The sequence below is a fragment of the Monodelphis domestica genome, chromosome 3 (genome assembly GCF_027887165.1).
Source record: "Monodelphis domestica isolate mMonDom1 chromosome 3, mMonDom1.pri, whole genome shotgun sequence".
In the NCBI taxonomy this organism is placed as follows: domain Eukaryota; kingdom Metazoa; phylum Chordata; class Mammalia; order Didelphimorphia; family Didelphidae; genus Monodelphis; species Monodelphis domestica.
In genome coordinates this window covers 456,865,551-456,885,147 of record NC_077229.1, presented here as the reverse complement: position 1 = coordinate 456,885,147, position 19,597 = coordinate 456,865,551, and the positions used below count along the sequence as shown (strand labels likewise).

Genomic DNA, 19,597 nt, shown 5'->3' with positions numbered 1-19,597 from the left:
ATAATGTTCTAAATTGACTAAATAAATTATTTTTTTTAAAAGAGATAAGGAAAAAAATAATCATACAATTAAAAAAAGTTTTTCACACACAAATTTACTTGTTAATTTCATACAATATCTTCAGTCCACAGAGACCACTGGATAATGTCTATCTTGTTTAATGAACTGAAATTTCTCAATAATAGAAAAGATAATATATAATAGATATCTATACATACAAATATGAGACATTAAAATGAAATAATCTACCTTCGCTAGCTAAAGAGCATTAATATATAAATAGGCTAATGTAAAAATAAGTGAGATAAATGGATAGTTTGGATTTATTTTAAAATAGATTTATGGAAGTTATTAAGTTTTCAGGCATTGAATAGTTACAATCTAATTTGATTATGTGAAAATATTTTTCTGACAGAGGCCTATGAAAATTTAGGTTGTAAGTGAAACAATGGAGAGTGAAAAACATAGTTGTAGTATCCTGCCCTAGAGGAGAAGATAGGAAGAGAATAAGCATCTGTGTAGTACCTACTATATACAGGTATTGGGCTAAGTTCTTCATAATTATTAACTCATTTGATCCTCACAACAATCTTAGAGGTAGGTGCAATAATAACCTATATTTTACAGTTGAGGAAACTGAAGCAAACACAAGTTAAGTGACTAGGCCAGGATCAGCTAGTATCTGAGGCCACATCTGAACTCACATTTGATTTTGGGACCAGTGTCACCTGCTGCTCTAGAAAATCAATAAAGATCTTTGGCTGATATAACACCCAAATTATGGATTGGAACAGAAAGAAGTGGCATATTTTTGGACATCTGGCTTTACTATCTGTAATTTATTCCAGGATCTCATTGGTTATTCATGGCTTGCCTTTCTTATTCAGGCACATGGATGATGTTACTGAGGAAAATACTATAGAAGCCAAATGTGATATATATATATATATGTATGTATGTATATGTACACATGACCATAAAGAAATATGTATATAACCATTCATTTATAGATCTAGAATAGGCTCCAATGTCAACTTGTTTTCACACTGTTCACCAGTTGATATTCTTGGCAACTAGATGGTGTAGTAGATATAGCATAAGATCTGGAGTCAGAAAGACACAAGTTTAAATCCAGCCTCAGACACTTACTAGGCAAGTATGACCCTAGACAAGCCATTTAGCTTCTGTTTGCCTCAGTTCCCTCATCTGTAAAATGGGGATAATAATAGCACCTACCTCCTGCATTATGAGGATGCAATGAAATAATAACTATAAATCACCCTGCCCATAGAAAATGTTTTATAAAAGTTATCATCATCATCTTGGGACAATGATAATATTTAGGGGAAAAACCCCTTTAGAAAATATTTTTAAATTTGTTTTTAAGTCTGTCATCTGTGTCAAAGTCAAGGAGGCCTTGGGCACCAGTAGGCTGCCCATTGGGTGATAAATTATCTTCAAACACAAAGGACAATATGGCATATATTTTAAAAGAGTACTAAGTTTAAAGTCAGAATAACTGTACTCAAATACTTATTCTGTTTTTTCTTACCTATATCACTGTAGGCAAGTCTCTTTGCATATGGGCTTTGGTTTCCTCATCTATAAAATTAAGGAATTGGAGTAGATAATCTACATAGTTTCTTCAAATAATAAACAAATGAGCTATTTTTTCTAATCCTATTTAATAACATCAGTGCTTCAGAAGCAAAAGAATCCATTTATAAAGGAGAGAGATCCACATAATTAAAAAAGTAATCATTTATTAAGAATGCATCACCACAGGCCTGGAGATGGGAAGTCATGAGTTCAAATCTGATCTCAAATAACTCCTAGAGGTGTGACCCTTGGCAAGTCACTTAACCCCAATTGCCTCACTCTTACTTCTCTTTTGCCTTAGAACCAATACTTAGTACTGATTCTAAGACAGAAAGTACGAGTTTTAAAAAAAGAATGCATCCCAATTCCTTCTCTTGCATACCATTTCATGTCATTCTAAATCAAAAGATTCAGCATTTCTCATTTCTATAGCAATTTTTCCAGAGATATTTTATTGATTTAACATTTATTATTAATCCACAGGAAGTCTTTACAGGGTTTACAATCTAGTAAGGCAAGATATACCAAGAATAAGCCTAGATGATTAAATTGGGCACATAAATAAGCACATTCCCACCTGCTACAGAGTCTTAAAAATAATAATGGGACAAATGACCAATTCTTTAATTAAGCTAGTAAGTCTGGTCAGAGTTAGGTCAGGATCATCTTTCCCATTATGTGGAAAATGGGGGGGGGGGGGAGAAAGAGGAAGAAATGACTAATGTGCTATCTGATGGACCAATATTTTGAAGGGAAGTCAATCTACAGTGAATACTAATTTCAATAATGAAATTCTAAAAATATAAGCAGATATTATTCTGATGAGGAAGAGATATTAAAATAGATGAAAGAGGTTGCACAGAGAATTCATTTTTTAAAAAACCATCAGATTTTAAAAACAGGTAAAGAAGATAGAATTGTAACCTGAGGCACAATTGTGAATTTCAGGAATCACAAAAGGCCACATTCAATGTGGTGAGCTTCTCAATTAACCTCAATAATAGCTCATATCCCTACCCATGGCTTCCCTTTTGTGTCTTTTGGTCTAAGTAGACTATCATTACCTAGTCCTGCACAGTACACATAACATTATATCATCAGTAAAAGCCAAGCTCTTATTTTGCTCCTCATCATAACTGATATATTATTGTTCCTTGGTTTTAGGTTTCATAGTTCCCTACTTGAACTGATCTAAGATCCTCTCATTTGACCCAGGAATTCCTCTGTGAATTCACCACTGCCACTCTGTTCCTCCTCACATGTATTGTGTAGTTCCTAAGCTAGCCTACTAAATAGCTCATACTTTGGGGAAGCAGAGTTCTCTGGAGGATATACAATTGCTGAAGACTCTCCGGGGATTAAATCTCTCTGAATTTACTCCCTCTCTGTTCTGTGCCCAATCTATGCCTCTCCAGCTCTTGAATCTTTGGATCTCTTTTAAAGGTTAAGAGAGTAACAGTGCAATTAGGACATAGAGTTCTCTATGTTCAAGAAGGGGGAGTAAGGAATATTCCTAGCTTGCCCAGACCCACATCCAAACAACCACAAAAAGAAAAAAAAATCAAGAAGAATTTTGGAGCAAGAGAACCAACAGAAGACAGTATGAAGCAGGGTTCCAGCCAAACAAAATGTAGAGGGGCAGCAGGAAGAACCCACCTTGCTGGAGTAAGAGGTGAGAGCAGTGGAATCAGCAGTGTATGAAGCAGCTGGTACAAGAACATGCTGAAGTGCTTGAGGATTGGCCTAGTACAAATGCACACTGAGAAGTAATCTGGTACAAGCACATCTTAGAGAACCCTCAACAGAAAGAACAACCCTGATGCTTATAATACCAGAGGAAGTTGTCAGATGAGGTATGTAATCTAGCTAAATTTACTGCATGCAGCACTTGGAGGAACTCAGAGGCAGGACTCTTTCCATTCCAGAAGTGGAGCTGAGGCTTAACATACAGGCAAAATCATCAAACAAAGGTCCCCCAAGATGAGCAAAAGGCAGAGAAAAGGCCTGACCCTGGAACGTTATTTCAGCAAAAGAGAAGAACAAAATACAAGCTCAGAAAAGGACAGCAATGCCTAAATGGAAATGTGCAAACCCTCAAAAGCAAATGTGAAAGGATTGTCAGGTCAAAATGAACTCCTGAAAGAGCTCCAAAAAAGGATGAAAAAACAAATAGTAAGAAACTTAGAGGAAAAATTAGAAATGATGGGAAAAGTCAACAGCTTAGAGCAAAAATATATTCTTAAAAAGAGAAATACAGGAAAGTAAATCTGAAAAAGAATATTCAAATCCTCAAAGAAGAAAATGGCTTCCCCCAAATTTTACTTGGACAAAAGAACACTAATACACCCTATGACAGCAGGAACAATTCAAAAGAATGAAAAATTAGAAGTCTAAAATATCTCACTGAAAAAACAACTGACCTAGATAAAAGATCCAGGAGAGATAATCTAAGAATCATTGGACTGCCTAAAAGCCACAGTCAAAAAAAAGACACTGGAAATAATATTGCAAGAAATTATTGGGGAGAACTGCCCTAATGTTCTCTAATAAGAGGGAGAAGTAGAAATTTAAATAATCCACAGGTCACTTAATGAAAGAGATCTCAAATTAAACAATCCCAGGGCTTTTATCACCAAATTGCAGAACTCCATCCAAGGAGAAAATATTGCCAACAGCCAGAAAAAAAAAATTGAAATATCATAGAGCCACGACCAGGATTACACAAGACCTAGCAGTTTCTACATTAAAGAACCTAAAGAATTTCAATATGATACTGTAAAAGACAAAGGATTTGGACTACAACTAAGAATCACCTATCCAGTGAAACTCATAATATTCCAGGAGAAAAAATATCCATTTAATGAAATAGAGGACTTCCAAGAATTCCTGATGAAATGACCAGAGCTAAAAAGAAAATTTTGCCATCAATTTTAAAATTCAAGAGAAGCATAAAACGGTAAGAAGAAAAGAAAAAACTCAAGGGACACAATGGAGTTAAACTAATCATATTCCTTCATGGGAAATGATACAAGAGATAATTAAGGTACTTAAGATGTTTAAGGTAATCAAGGAAAAACAACAGGGTTAAACTGATTTAATTATGTTATATTTATTGGGAAAAGACTGAGAAAATTAAAAACTGGGGGATAAAGTGAGGTCTGTAGCAGGGTATAGAGGAGTTGAGGGGGGAGAGGGACTATTACTCGGTGAAGCAAAGGAGAGAGATGCCCCCTGCCGAGAGGAAGCAGCAGGGGTCCGATAAGGACTGTTTGTTGTTGAATAACTGTGAACTGATATTCAGCTCCCTCTATGCCCAGAAAAGATAGTCCACTTATCTGACTGCGAATTCAAATAATATAAAGTTTAATAACCAGTTGGGATTGGAGTTTTTCCTCAGCTTCAGAGCTGAAGCCAGGCCCCACAGGATGGCGGAGGGTTTCTCCCACTCCCGTCTATTCTATATCAGTCCTCGCTTTGTCTAATTCAGAATCTTAGCAGTAGACAGAAAGCAAACAAGAACAGTTCTAACCTTCAGAAGTGATTGGGCCTGAATCTTCGGGCTGAACCAAGAAGAGGCATGCCACTCTAGACTGGGCTGAATGAGCTCCTCCCTCCTCCAATGCCAGGAAGGAAGAGAAGCACAGCAGGAAGGAAGTGCTAGTCACAAGACCCAACTGCCACTCCCAGTTGTTCCTTCCCCCAACAATTGTCAGTCTAGTTTCCTTTCCACAATTACTAAGGAAGGTAAAACTAAGATATTGATTATATCTATGATAGTTGAAGTACCTAAGGGCACTAAATTACTTAGAATACTTGAGGTATGGAAGATATTAAGAATTTTATACACTAACTTTATCAGTAATAGGAGCAAACATGGATAGAGAAAAGGGAGTTAAGTTGAATATGTTGAGATGATATAAAAAAAGTAAAACAAAATCAAGGGTTAAGAAAGGAATACACAGTGAAAAGAGGAAATTTGAGGCAAATTATCTCACATGAGGAGGCATAGAAGAATCAATGGGAGGGGGAAGGGGAGAGAAGAAGGTAGAAAGCAGTATCTGAAACTTACTCTCATCAGAAATGGCTCAAAGGGACACACAGCTATAGAAACCCATCTTAGCTTATGAGGAAGTAAGGAAGAGAGGGAATATAAGAAAAAAGGGATATAGATAAAAGAGAAAATGAACTCAAGGAGGTGATAGTTAGAAACAAAAATATTTGTAAATAGGGAAAGGCTGAAAGGAGAGGAAGAGAAAAATAAGAGGGAGGTGTAGAAGAGGCATGCATGCAAAGAACAGAAGCTGGAGATTGATCATCTGTCAGTCAAATGAAGATTCCATTTGGAATGTAACTAGGAAACAGTTAGAGGCAAGAATCAACTGCTTGACTGGATTTGAGGTCTTTAGGCTGATGGTGTTGACCCTGAAGGAAGAAACTGAGTTTATCTCTGGAACTTGGGATAATCAAGTTGGAGGTGACCTGGCTGATTTGAAGGCAGAAGAAAAGAAGGACAATAGTCTTTATATCTCTCTCTGATTGGCTCTGTTTCATGCTAGTGACTGAATTGCCATTTCACTCAATATCCAACATCCTAACACTCACTGTAGATAATAGGGAAAACCCTAACCCTCTTACCTTAATCCTCCACCTTTGTCCTGTCTTTCCCAAATAAACCACTTGTTTGACAAAGAAAATTAAGAACTATTTCATTGAAACCTCATAGCTCTCATTGAGAGACTTGAGGGAGACTGAAGAAGGGGGGAAGGGAAGCTGAAAGGCTTCTGAAGAGGGAGGTACAAAAGGGAGGTGGTTAGGCAAAAGAAAGATAACTACCTGATATATTAGTATCCATCAAATATACACCCTAAAATATCATCTATTACAGATGTGAAAAAAGTAATCGTAACTATGAATGTGAAAAGGATGAACTCACCCATAAAACAGAAGAGGATAGCAGAATGGATTAAAAGCCAGATTTCCACAATATATTGTCTACAAGTAACACATTTAAATCAAGGAGAGACCCACAGACAAAAGGTAAAGGTCTGGAACAGAATCTACTATGCTTCAGCCAAAAGTTAAAAAAAAAAAGGTAGCAATTATAATTTCAAATTGGTTGTAATGGAATACTATTATGCCATAAGAAATTAAAAACACGTTAATAAACAACAAAACAAAACAAAAACCTAGAACGACTTATATGAAGTGATGCAAAGTGAAGTGACCAGAACCAGGAAAACATTGTACAATGTAAGATAAAGTACAAAGATCAACTGTGAATGACTTAATTATTATCAGCAATACAAGGATCCAAGACAACTCCTAAGGATCCATGACAACAAAGGTTATCCACTGCTGCTATAGAAGTAACTGATGAAATCTGAATGCATATTGAAGACTATCATTCTTTACTTTATTTTCTCCATGTATTTTTCTCTACTATGAGTGATATGTTTTCTTTCACAATATAATAAACATGAAAATAAGTATTCTATTTTTTGTATTTTATTTGTCCCATTACGTGTAAAAACAATTTTTAAATTCATTTTTATTAAGTTTAAGTTCCAAATTATTTCCCTTCTTCTGACCTCCAGCCCTCCTGATTCTTTGAGATATTAAACAATCTGATATAATTTTACATATGTAATCATCTAAAACATTTTTCCATATTAATCATTTATGGAAGAGACCTCAAATTTAAAAAGAAGAAGGAAAATGAAATATGGTATGTTTCAATCTCCATTCAGATGTCATCAGTTCTTTCTCAGAGGGCCAACAGCATTTTTTTATCATGGGTCTCTGGGATTCTCTTAGATCACTGCATATTGCTCGGAATAACCAGACCATTCACAGTTGTTCATCATGAAATATTGCTGCCAGAGGCAAAGTCAATAGGCATAGAGGCAGTGAAAGTTCAGACCTCTGAAAACCCTTCCTTACCAATTACAAACTAAATGTTCCTAGGGGACTGAAAATCAAATCTAAAAACAGGACAGAGCTAAGAAATGCTCCTGCTGGACTCAACTTAAAAATTACAAACACCTCCCAAAAGCCTCAATTCGAGAACATTCGGGTTTAAGGGGAAGGAAGAAGGGAGGTCCCAGGACCCATAACCCACCTACAGTACTGAACCTCCAGCAGTGGCTGGAATCTCTGGGCAGGTGAGGGCACTAGTCTAGAGGGAGTACATTGCAGGCAAAGCTGTGCCAGGCTCAGGGCTTTGAAAACAGGGGATGGGGAGACAGCTGGAGGAGAACCTGAAAGAAGGCAGCCCAATCACAGCTGAAACACTCCATATTGCCCCCCTCACACCACCCCCAAGCTTTTGCCATCAGGGAACATCCAGTTCTGCAAGTTCAACTCGGTTGAGCTTAATCTTATCAAGCCTTCAGAGAGCAGGGAAACTCAAGCTCCAACACCCCTCCCCCATCGACTGCCCTGAGAGTCTTGCTAAGCTCTGTAAAGGATAATTTTGGCATTCTGACCTAAACTATATTTAATTATTGGTCGCCATAGGATATCCCAAATAATAAAATACCCAAGTCAGCTGGAAATTATGGTGATTTTAATTAATATAGAGGAAAATTTTTAAGAAAGAGAGAGAGAGGTAAAGAGTTAATTAAAACTGCTCCTGCTCAGGTTGAGATAGTCAGGAGTTAAAGGCCTTGGCCAAGGGGGCCTCCCTTGAGAGCCAAGGGAAAGGGAAGTCAGTATTATCACTAACTATGTGACCATCTCAAGGAAACAGTCTGAGGGAGCTCAGATCCTCCAGTCTTGAGTTCCAGAATTGAACTGGCACCCAGGCCTGCTCACAGGAAGTCACCAGTCAGATCCACCTCTCTGGGGGAAAAAGGGTGAAGAGAGGAAGTGACATGCCCTATACAGACTGTTTCACATCACATTCTTGCATCTCATCTGTACCAATGGTAGCTTAGTTTGACTTAGGGCAGACCAGGGGTCTGTCAGATGTTTCTGCACATGTCTATCAAAGGCCATTTTCCTAAATACTTAATTCTTAAATATAGGTGCAGACATTCCTAACAGTGTTAGACTAAGTAGGGTGGAGCAATGTAAAGTACTACAAGACATTCCTGAGTCTGTGAAAGAGAGTGTATCATTGTTACAATCGGGAGGTAGCTAAATCCAATCTTCACAGCTCCAAGGGTGAAGATTAACAGAAAAGCCAAACCCAGAGATCCAGGACATAATGAGAGGAACAAGACTACAGGCAACTACAGGGGGAAAAGAAGAGGCAAATATGAGCAAACAACAGAAAAAGCAAAAAGAAATTACAATCAGCAGCTTCTATCCAGGCAATGAACAAAGAGCAAATATAAGAGGAGGCTCAAGGAACACCAAGGAAAAACACAGAAACTCTAGTGAACTGAACACAGGCTTTGGAAGAACTCAAAATGCAATTCAAAACACAATTAAGAGAAGCTGAGGAAAACTGCGAGAAGAACTTAAAAACCTAACTAAATCATCTGGAAACAGAAAATAGTATCTTGAAAGTCAAAATTAATCAACTTAAAAATGATGCAAAAAGAGATGAAAGATGAATCTATGTGTGTGTATGTATATCAACAAGAGTTATGGGAAAAGAAAAAAATGGGGTAAATTTATATGTCACAAAGAAGCCCATGGCAGGAGGGGTGGGGGGGGGGGGGCATCAATACATTCAAAGAGTAAAGAGGTTGGAGATAGGAAATACTCAATTCTTACATGCATTAAAATTGATGCAAAGAGGGAAAAACAAACAAATACACTGGGGCAGAGAATTGATTTGCACCCTATAGGGAAGTAGAAGGGTAACAAACTGGTGGGAAGGGAAGCAATACAAGGGAGGTAGAGGTTGAGGGGGTAGTTTAATGAGACTGTAAAGAAAATAAGAGGGGAATAAGAAGGGAGGGGGTAGAAAGGGAAGTAAAATAAGGGTGGGAATTAGGGGGACTGATTAAAAACCAAACACTGTTGTAGTAGGAAATAGTAAAGAAAAAGGAAGGGACGAGAAATGGAAATCAAAATGCTGGGAAATACACAGCTGGTAATCATAACGCTAAATGAGAATGGAATGAACTCACCCAAAAAACACAAGTAAATAGCAGAGTGGGTTAGAAACCAAAACCATACCATATGCTATCTACAAGAAATACACCTGAGGAAGGTAGACACACATACAGTAAACGTAAGTAAACGGATCCAAATCTATTCAGTATCAACTGAAAAAAAGAAGGCATGAGTCACAATCATGCTATCTGACAAAGCCAAAGTAAAAATAAATCTAGTTAAAAGAGATAAAGAAGGTAATTACATCCTGATAAAAGGCCTTATAGACAGTGAGGAAATATCTGTACTCAACATGTATGCACCAAATGGCATAGCATCCAAATTTCTAAAGGAGAAACTAGAGGAGCTCAAGGATGAAAGATAGAAAAACTATACTAGCTGTAGACCTGAACCTTCCTCTATCCGAACTAGATAAATCAAACCAAAAAAATAAATAAGAAAGAGGTAAGAGAAGTGAATGAAAACATAAAAAAATAGAGTTAGTAGACATGTGAAGGAAAATAAATAAGGAAAAAAGGAATACACCTTTTCAGCAGCACATGGTACATTCACAAAAATAGATCATGTACTAGGGCATGAAAACAGAGTACAAAAGAGCAGAAATAATAAATGCAACCTTCTCAGACTACAATGCAATGAAAATAATAATTAGTAAGGGTACATGGAGAGGCAAATCAAAAATTAACTGTAAATTAAAAAATAGAATTCTAGAAAATCGGTTAAAGAGCAAATCATAGAAATGATTAATAATTTTATTAAAGAAAATTACAATGATAAGACATCCATTCAAAATCTATGAGAGGCAGCCAAAGCAGTGCTCAGAAGGAAATTTATATTCTTGAGTTCATATATTAACAAATTGGGGAGGGCTGAGGTCAATGAATTGGGCATGCAAATTAAAAAAATAGAAAGTGAACAAATTAAAACTAAATTAGAGATCCTAAAAATTAAAGGAGAAATTAATAATATTGAAAGTCAAAGAACTATTGATTTAATAAATAAGACTAGAATCTGGTACTTTGAAAAAACAAATAAAATTGACAAAGTATTGGTCAATCTAATTTTAAAAAAGAAAGAAGAAAACCAAATTGACAGTATCATAGATGAAAAGGGAGAACTCACATCTAATGAAGAGTAAATGAAGGCAATCATTAAAAACTACAATGCCCAATTATATGGCAACAAATAGGGCAATCTAGGTGATATGCATGAATACTTCCAAAAATATAACTTGCCTAAACTGACAGAGAAAGAAATAGAATACCTAAACAACCCATATCAGAAAAAGAAACTGAACAAGCCATCAAAAAACTCCCTAAGAAAAAAATCTCCAGGTCCAGATGGATTCACAAATGAATTCTATCAAACATTTAAAGAACAAGTAATCCCAATATTATACAAACTATTTGACAGAATAAGCAGAGGGAATTCTACCAAATTCCTTTTACAACACAAATATGGTACTGATTCCAAAGCCAGGTAGGTCAAAAAAAAAGAGAAAGAAAACTACTGACCAATCTCCCTAATGAACATAGACGCAAAAATCTTAAATACAATACTAGCAAAAAGACTCCAGCAAGTCATCCTGAAGGTCATTCATTATGATCAGGAGGGATTTATATCAGGAAAGCAAGGATGGTTCAATATTAGGAAAACCATCCACATAATTGACCATATTAACAAGCAAACTGACGAAGACTACATGTTTATCTCAAAAGATGCAGAAAAAGCCTTTGATAAAATACAACACTCATTCCTACTGAAAACATTAGAAAGTATTGGGATAGAAGGCCCTTTCCTAAAAATAATAAACAGTATTTTACTAAAACCATCAGCAAACATCATTTGCAATGGGAATACACTAGAATTCTTCCCAATGAGATCAGGAGTGAAACAATGATGCCCATTATCACCTCTATTACTTAACATTGTACTAGAAACACTAGCTGTAGCAATTAGAGAAGAAAAAGAAATTGGAGGCATTAAAGTAGATAATGAGCAGACCAAGCTATCACTCTTTGCAGATGATATGACGGTCTACTTAAAGAATCCTAGAGAATCAACTAAAAAGCTAGTCAGAATAATCAACAACTTTAGCAAAGTTGCAGGATACAAAATAAACCCACATAAGTCATCAGCATTTCTATATATTTCCAACACATCTCAGCGGCAAGAATTAAAAAGAGAAATTCCATTTAAAATCACCCTAGTCAATATAAAATACTTAGGAATCTATCTCCTGAGACAAACACAGGAACTATATGAACATAACTACAAAACACTCTCCACACAATTAAAACTAAATCTAAAAATTGGAAAAACATCAATTGCTTATAGGTAGGATGAGCTAACATAATAAAAATGACCATCCTACCGAAACTTATTTATTATTTAGTGCCATACCCATCGAACTACCAAAAAACTTTTACTGAATTAGAAAAAAACATAACAAAGTTCATTTGGAAGAACAAAAGATCAAGGCTATCCAGGGAAATCATGAAAAAAAAATGGGAAGAAAAGTGGCCTTACTGTCCCAGATCTCAAACTATACTTTAAAGCAGTGGTCATCAAAACAATATGGTACTGGCTAAGAGACAGAAAGGAGGATCAGTGGAATAGACTTGGGGTAAGTGACCTCTGCAAGACAGTCTATGATAAGCCCAAAGATCCCAGCTTTTGGGACCAAAATCCACTACTGCTGGGAAAATTGGAAGACAGTGTGGGAGAGATTAGGTTTGGATCAACATCTCACACCCTACACCAAGATAAACTCAGAATGGGTGAATAACTTGAATATAAAGAAGGAAACTATAAGTAAATTAGGTGAACACAGAATAGTATACATGTCAGATCTTTCAGAAAGGAAAGATTTTAAAACCAAGCAAGAGTTGGGAAAAAATCAAAAAATGTAAAATAAATAATTTTGGTAACATCAAATTAAAAAGGTTTTGTACAAACAAAACCAACACAACCAAAATTAGAAGGGAAGCATCAAATTGGGAAACAATCTTCATAACAAAAACCTCTGCCAAAAGTCTAATTACTCAAATTGATAAAGAGCTAAATCAATTTTACAAAAAAATCAAGCCATTCTTCAATTGAAAAATGGGCAAGGGACATGAACAGGCAGTTTTCAGCCAAAGAAATCAAAACTATTAATAAGCACATGAAAAAGTGTTCTAAATCTCTTATAATCAGAAAAATGCAAATCAAAACAACTCTGAGGTATCACCTCACACCTAGCAGGTTGGCCAACATGACAGCAAAGGAACGTAATGAATGGTGGAGAGGATGTGGCAAAGTTGCGACATTAATTCATTGCTGGTGGAGTTGTGAATTGATCCAATCATTCTGGAGGGCAATTTGGAACTATGCACAAAGGGCAATAAAAGACTATCTACCCTTTTATTCAGTCATAGCACTGCTGGGTTTGTACCCCAAAGAGATAATAAGGAAAAAGACATGTATAAGAATATTTATAGCTGCACTCTTTGTGGTGGCCAAAAATTGGAAAATGAGGGGATACCCTTCAATTGGAGAATGGCTGAACAAATTGTGGTATATGTTGGGAGGGAAAGAATATGATTCTTGTAACCAAGGAATAATGTTCTAAATTGACTAAATAACATTTCCAAAAAAAAAAAAAAGAAATATTGCTGCTACAATTGTTCATATCTTTCCAGAGTTTTCTGAAATCATTCTGCTTGTCATTTCTTTTAACACAATGTTAAACCATAATTATCACATTTCAGCCATTCCCCAAATGATGGGCAACTCCTCAATTTCAAATTCTTTTCTATCACAAAAAGAACTGCAATCAATTTTTTTATACAAAAATTATCCTTTCCCCTTTTTAAAAATCTTTTTGGGATGGTAGTAGTAGTCTCTCGGTAATCGAGGATGGCGATTGTCTTTGTGCATTTTTGTGCACAAAGACACTTGTGTGTGAAGATTTAAGTGGAAAAGTCAGTGCACAGAGACAGTCCCACTCTCTCGGCATTGGAAGCCTGGGTCCAGTGGCACGAAAAGTCGTTACACCTGGAGACTTCCTCAGCTGCATTGGATGGCTGTGTTGTCTTCGTGCTCCAATACGCCCTAAGCACTCCACAGTGCTTTGCTGTGTCGCCCTCTCAGCCGTTGAACCTTCTTATTGGTTTCTTCCGCCTGTTCCACCGAAGCAGTCTTCACACGCTGGGTGAACCAAGCCCTGGTTCACCAGGGGTCGACGACCGATGGCTACCCTCACAAGGTTTAGCCGGCCTGTCGAAGCCTTTGCCTGGGGTGTGGCCGCTGCCCCATGCTAGCAGCTACTGGGAGCCACAAGTGAGAGCTGGGTGTCAGGTGGGGGTCAGAGGCTGGAGAGCTGCCCTAGGAGGGCACGACAAGCCCTCCATACCAGAGATACTACTCCTCCCTGAGCACCCCATACACCCTAATAATGGTATTGATGGGCAAAAAGGTATGAACAATTTTAAAGTCCTGTGAGCATAGTTCCAAATTGTTCTCCTAAGTGGTTGGATCAGATTATAACCCCATCAACAGTGTATTTAGAGTCCCAATTTTCCTGTATCCATTCCAACATTTTCATTTCCCTTTTCTGTGATTTTAGCCAATCTAATAGGAAAGAGGTGGTACCTCAGTTGTTTTCATTTGCAAAAATGTATTCTTATAATAACCCATGTGCAACCTATATCATTTTACCTGCTATCTTGAGGAAGGGGAAGAGGAAGGAGGGAGGGAGAGAACATAGATTGCAAAATGTTGGAAAATTATTACTGAAAATTGTACTAACATGTGATCTGGAAAAAAAAATGTTGAAACTTAAAGAGATACAGTAGAGTAGAAAGAGATACTCTTCCTACGATATAACCAAACCCATCTTCCATAACAGCAAAAGGCAGGTAACTGAAGATGAATATAGACTATCCCCATTGTGTTAAAAAAAAAGTCAAGAACACTGAAGGTCAAAATTGCAGAGGTTACTAATGACTGCTAAAAAAAAAGGGGAGTTTCTGATTTTCTTAAACTATGATGGTAGCAAGAGGTGAATTAAAGAAGGAAAAGGACCAGTGATCAGAGAAAATCATACAATGATAACTGACAACTGAAGGCATCTAAGTTTTGAAGTTGAAGTAGATAAGTGTTGCCCTTGAAGTCAGAAAGTCCTCAATTTAAGTCTTTCCTCATATGCTTTCCAGATATAAGATCCTAGGTAAGTTGCTTAATTCATCTTAGTTTCCTCAACCATAAAATGGGATTAATAACAACACCTGATAGGGTCATAAGGACTTAAATAAATTACATATATAAAGTTCTTTGCAAACCTTAAAGCACTATAGAAATACTATTATTATCATTATAGTTATTATTATTCAAAGGCTGAAGAATTCAGCTTTTAGAGAAGCAGCTTGTCATGGTGGAAAGAATGTTGGACATGGAGTCAAAAGACACTTGGTTCAAATCCTATCTCTGGTATTTTCTATGGGTCCTTAAGCAAGCCTCTGTTTCTTCTTCTATATATTGGGGAAAAAAAAACCTGAAGTACTTACCTCATAGGATTATGAGAATAACAAGAGATAAATGTAAAAAGTATGGAAATATTAATTATTTTTGTTTTTATTCTATTTTTTCTTCCAAAGAAAAGACTCTCTGGACTGGGAGAGATATAACAAATATGACTAGCAAATAGTGGAAACTGAGAATAAGTGAAGAAATAGTAAGGGAAGACTTAGCTGCTGCCCTCAATGCTTTTCAGTAGCCAGGCCCAAACAAACTATATCCTAAAGTATTAACAGAACAGATAGAGGTAAAATGTCTAAACTACTGGCAATGAAATATGAAAGATCTACAACATAAAAATTGCTGCAAGACTGGTAAAAGGCAAATGGAATCCCAATTTCCAAGAAAGGAAGAAGGTGGAGTGTGCAAAGAATACCCAGTGAATTTGATTTCTATTCCTACTGTGAAGATTGGATTTGGCTATCTCTTGATTGTAACAATGAAGGTACTTAGCTCCTTCCTTTATTGTGAAAATTAAATTGAAATTCCCTATCTATTTTTAGATTTTAATCCCCAAAGTTTTATCTCAGTATTTAAAGTAGATCTACCCATTTTAACTACAAAAAGGTGTTAACTAACTACAAAAGGTGAACTAACCAAAAAAGATATTAACTAACCACAAAAGGTATAGCTAACTTAAAAAGGTGTGAACACCCATTTCATACATTGAGTGGGCAGTCCTGGAGAAGAGTATCTGCTGTAATTGGTTGACACAAAATTTGGGGGAGTGGACACAAGAGAAAAAGATCTTTAAATAGAGGAAACATAGGCACAAGAGAGGGATCGATAGAATTCAAGAAGGATTCAGTCACTCGGAGGAGAGACTGGAAGATCAGTCACTCGGAGTTGCACTGGAAGACAGACACTCAGACTTGGTATGAAGAAACTTGGCTGTGGAACTGGACCCCTGGAGGAGCTCAGGCAGGAGACATCAGACTCCTTTTCTTTTAGAAGGTCACTGTGGTGAGTAAAAGACTGACTTAGTTTTCCTTGCCCTTTCTGGCGGTGTGAACCATCATCTTGAGACTCCTTTCCCCTGGCTAGGGCTTAGAATTTCTACCTGGCTCTGAAGAAGCCAGAGCTCTCTCTCTCTCTTTCACTCTCTCCCCTTTTCTCTCTCCCTTAATATCTTCCCTCTATTGTAAATAAGCTACCATAAATTCCATTTACTTTAGTAATTTATTTTGGGATTTAGAAATTAAATCCCTGAAGACCACCAATTAATTATTAAGTCCAACAAGAAATAAATTTAACACTACCAACACTCTATACATATTACTAAAGAATTTGTATTTGAGGACTTAGAAAAGGAAGCAGTGATCATTTTTTAACGTGAGCATGGTTTTTCAAAAAGTCATGCCCAAAATGTCCATATTCTTTAAGATCCCATAGTTGAATATCTAAAGAATGATCTCCTATATAGCAGAATAATCAGAACAGTAATTTTTGTGTTCACTAGAATTTAAAACAAAGGGTATGTTCATCAATTGGACAATGGTTGAACAAATTGTGGTATTGGTAATGTAATGGATTATTAAATTCTGAGAAACAATAAATATGAGAAACATAAGAAGATGTATATAACAAATGCAGAACTCTGAAAACAGCATATACAATAACTACCTAAACAATAACAAAATGAAGCTAAACCCTATGCAATTTTAATTACCAATCCTGGCTCCAGAGATGAAAAGACAAAATCCATTTACCTTTCACTGGAGAGGAGATAATAAGAATGGAATGTTGCATTCAAACATCATCAGTATATCATTTGGATTGGTTCTTTTCTTTATTACAAGAGAAAATACTAGGTTTTACAAGAAGGAAGAGATGATATAATTTGGAGAGAGCATCAATAAAAAAATGTTAATGAAAAATAACAGATCATGATCATTTAATCCTAGGTCCTTTGATAAGTTACTTGATTGGCAGATCAAGAGAATGCCATGGATATGGTATATACACTTAGATAACTTGTCAGAATAGCATTCAACAAGGGCTCTCATGTTATGCTGGCAGAGATGGAGAAATGTGGGTTAAATGAAGCCAGAGGTGGACTTCAATCACCTCTCTACCCTGGAACTATAACCCAGAAATGGGTAATGGGTAACAGAGTTATCAGTCAGCACCTATTCCTGTCCCCAGTGCTACAAACTGGGTCCCTAGGAGTCTCTTTCTGTCTAGGTGCTCGGTCTCTTTATTGTGTACTGGGCTTCCCTGTACTCTGTCCCCCTGCTATTGTCAGAGCCTTTGCTGCTTCTGCCACTTGTAGCTCTGTTGTTGCTGTGTTTCATTTCTGGCCATCCCCACAATAATGCCCATATACCTTCTATTTGCCTTCCTTAGCTCCTCTGGGATGGAAAAGTGACTCATTATGAAGAGGTTTGTTGGCAGAACCCAGAAAAATGCTAACTCTTGGTCATCTTGACTCTCTGCTCATGAAGTTACCTCATATAAAAAATGGCTAGGGACAGTAACTTTATTGTCATAAGGCAGTAGAATAAATCCTGTAACAGAAACTAAGACTATTTGAATGCTTTTTGTTGTTGTCACTGAAGAGATTGTGGTAAATTTATTTAGCTATCCTTTTGTGATGAAATGAGGATTGGTATGAATTCTTCTTCCATCTTCTTGGCCTTCTGGAAGGTGTCTCTCTTTTATCCATCTGCTTTCGGAATCCCTTTGCTATCTTCCTATTCTAATGTCCTTATTATCTTGAATCTAGATTTATGAAATATCTTATCTTTTATGACATATATTGTCACTGTATAATAATAGGCTCATAGAATCAATGAGATTTGTTCATCTTTAAAGAATATATATACATTTTCTGTGCTGTGTTTTATAAGTGGTGGTCCCTTGTCTTGAAGTCCGAGTCATAAAGTTTAAGCCAAAAGTACTAATTTGAGGGCATTAGGAAAGGTTCATGAGAAGGTAGTCACATCTGAGATAAGTCTTGAAGGAAGATAAGGATTTTGGTAGGGAATGATTAGAAAGTAGTCAATTCCAAATATGAGGTACAGTTTGTATGTATGCATACTAAGTATGCACTTAGTAAGTGCAATGTGCAGTGGATGGCTGGAGTGTGAAATACATTAAAGGGAATATTATGAATTTAGATGAGAAATGTATATTGGAGTGATATTTTAGAAGGATTTAAATGGCAAGCTGATCAGTTTCTATTTTATATTCTGGGTTATAGGGAACCACTGATGATTTTTGAGTGGGGGAAATGAGGTGGTCATTAGGAAGATTATGCAGCAGTGTGGAGGATGGATTGGAGATAAAAGAAACTTGTACGAAGGGATGTCAAATGCTAAATCATGGAATAACGAAGTTTAATTCTTAAAAGGGGCTTTAGTGACCTTTAATGAAGCCCCCTAGTATTGACAGGGTGCTTCTCTTAAGGAAGCCTAGTAGAACTTTTTTCCAACTTGTCCATCTTCATTAACCCATACTGGCTCTATAAATACATAAGTCTGGGTTAAAGATAAGAAGAGAGAAGGATGAAAAGAAAATACATCCTTAGATATCATAACTATGAAAGTGAATGAGATGAATTCACCCATAAGAGAGGATAGCAGATAGAAAGGTTGTTCCTAAAAATAATAAACAGCATATATCTAAAACCATTAACTAACATCACCTGCAATGGGAATAAACTAGATGCATTCCCAATAAGATCAGGAGTGAAAAAAGGATGCCCATTATCACCTCTATTATTTAATATTGTACTAGAAACACTAGCAGTAGCAATTAGAGAAGAAAAAGAAATTGAAGGCATCAAAACAGGCAAGGAGGAGACCAAGCTATCACTCTTTGCAGATTATATGATGGTTTACTTAAGGAATCCTAGAGATTCAACCAAAAAGCTAGTCGAAATAATCAACAACTTTAGCAAAGTTGCAGGTTACAAAATAAACCCACATAAATCATCAGCATTTCTATATATTTCCAACACAGCTCAGCGGCAAGAATTAGAAAAGAGAAATCCCATTCAAAATCACCTTAGACAAAATAAAATACTTAGGAATCTATCTCCTGAGACAAACACAGGAACTATATGAACACAACTACAAAACACTCTCCACGCAACTAAAACTAGACTTGAGCAATTGGAAAAATATTAACTGCTCACAGGTAGGATGAGCCACTATAATAAAAATGACCATCCTACCCAAGCTTATTTATCTATTTAGTGCTATACCCATTGAACTTCCAAAAATTTTTTTATTGACTTAGAAAAAAACATAACAAAGTTCATTTGGAAGAACAAAGGATCAAGATATCCAGGGAAATAATGGGGAAAAAAATACAAAGGAAGGTGCCCTTGCAGTCCCAGATCTCAAACTCTATTATAAAGCATTGGTCA

The 19,597-nt window shown here is 36.4% G+C and overlaps 1 protein-coding gene and 1 pseudogene across 5 annotated transcripts in view; both read right to left on the bottom strand.

Moving 5' to 3' along the window:
• Positions 1-3,320, bottom strand: part of LOC130457950 (dnaJ homolog subfamily A member 1-like) — a 29,983-nt pseudogene extending 26,663 nt beyond the window's left edge.
• ATG10 (autophagy related 10) overlaps positions 1-19,597 on the bottom strand; it is a 409,500-nt gene that overhangs the window by 312,368 nt on the left and 77,535 nt on the right. The window lies entirely within an intron of this gene.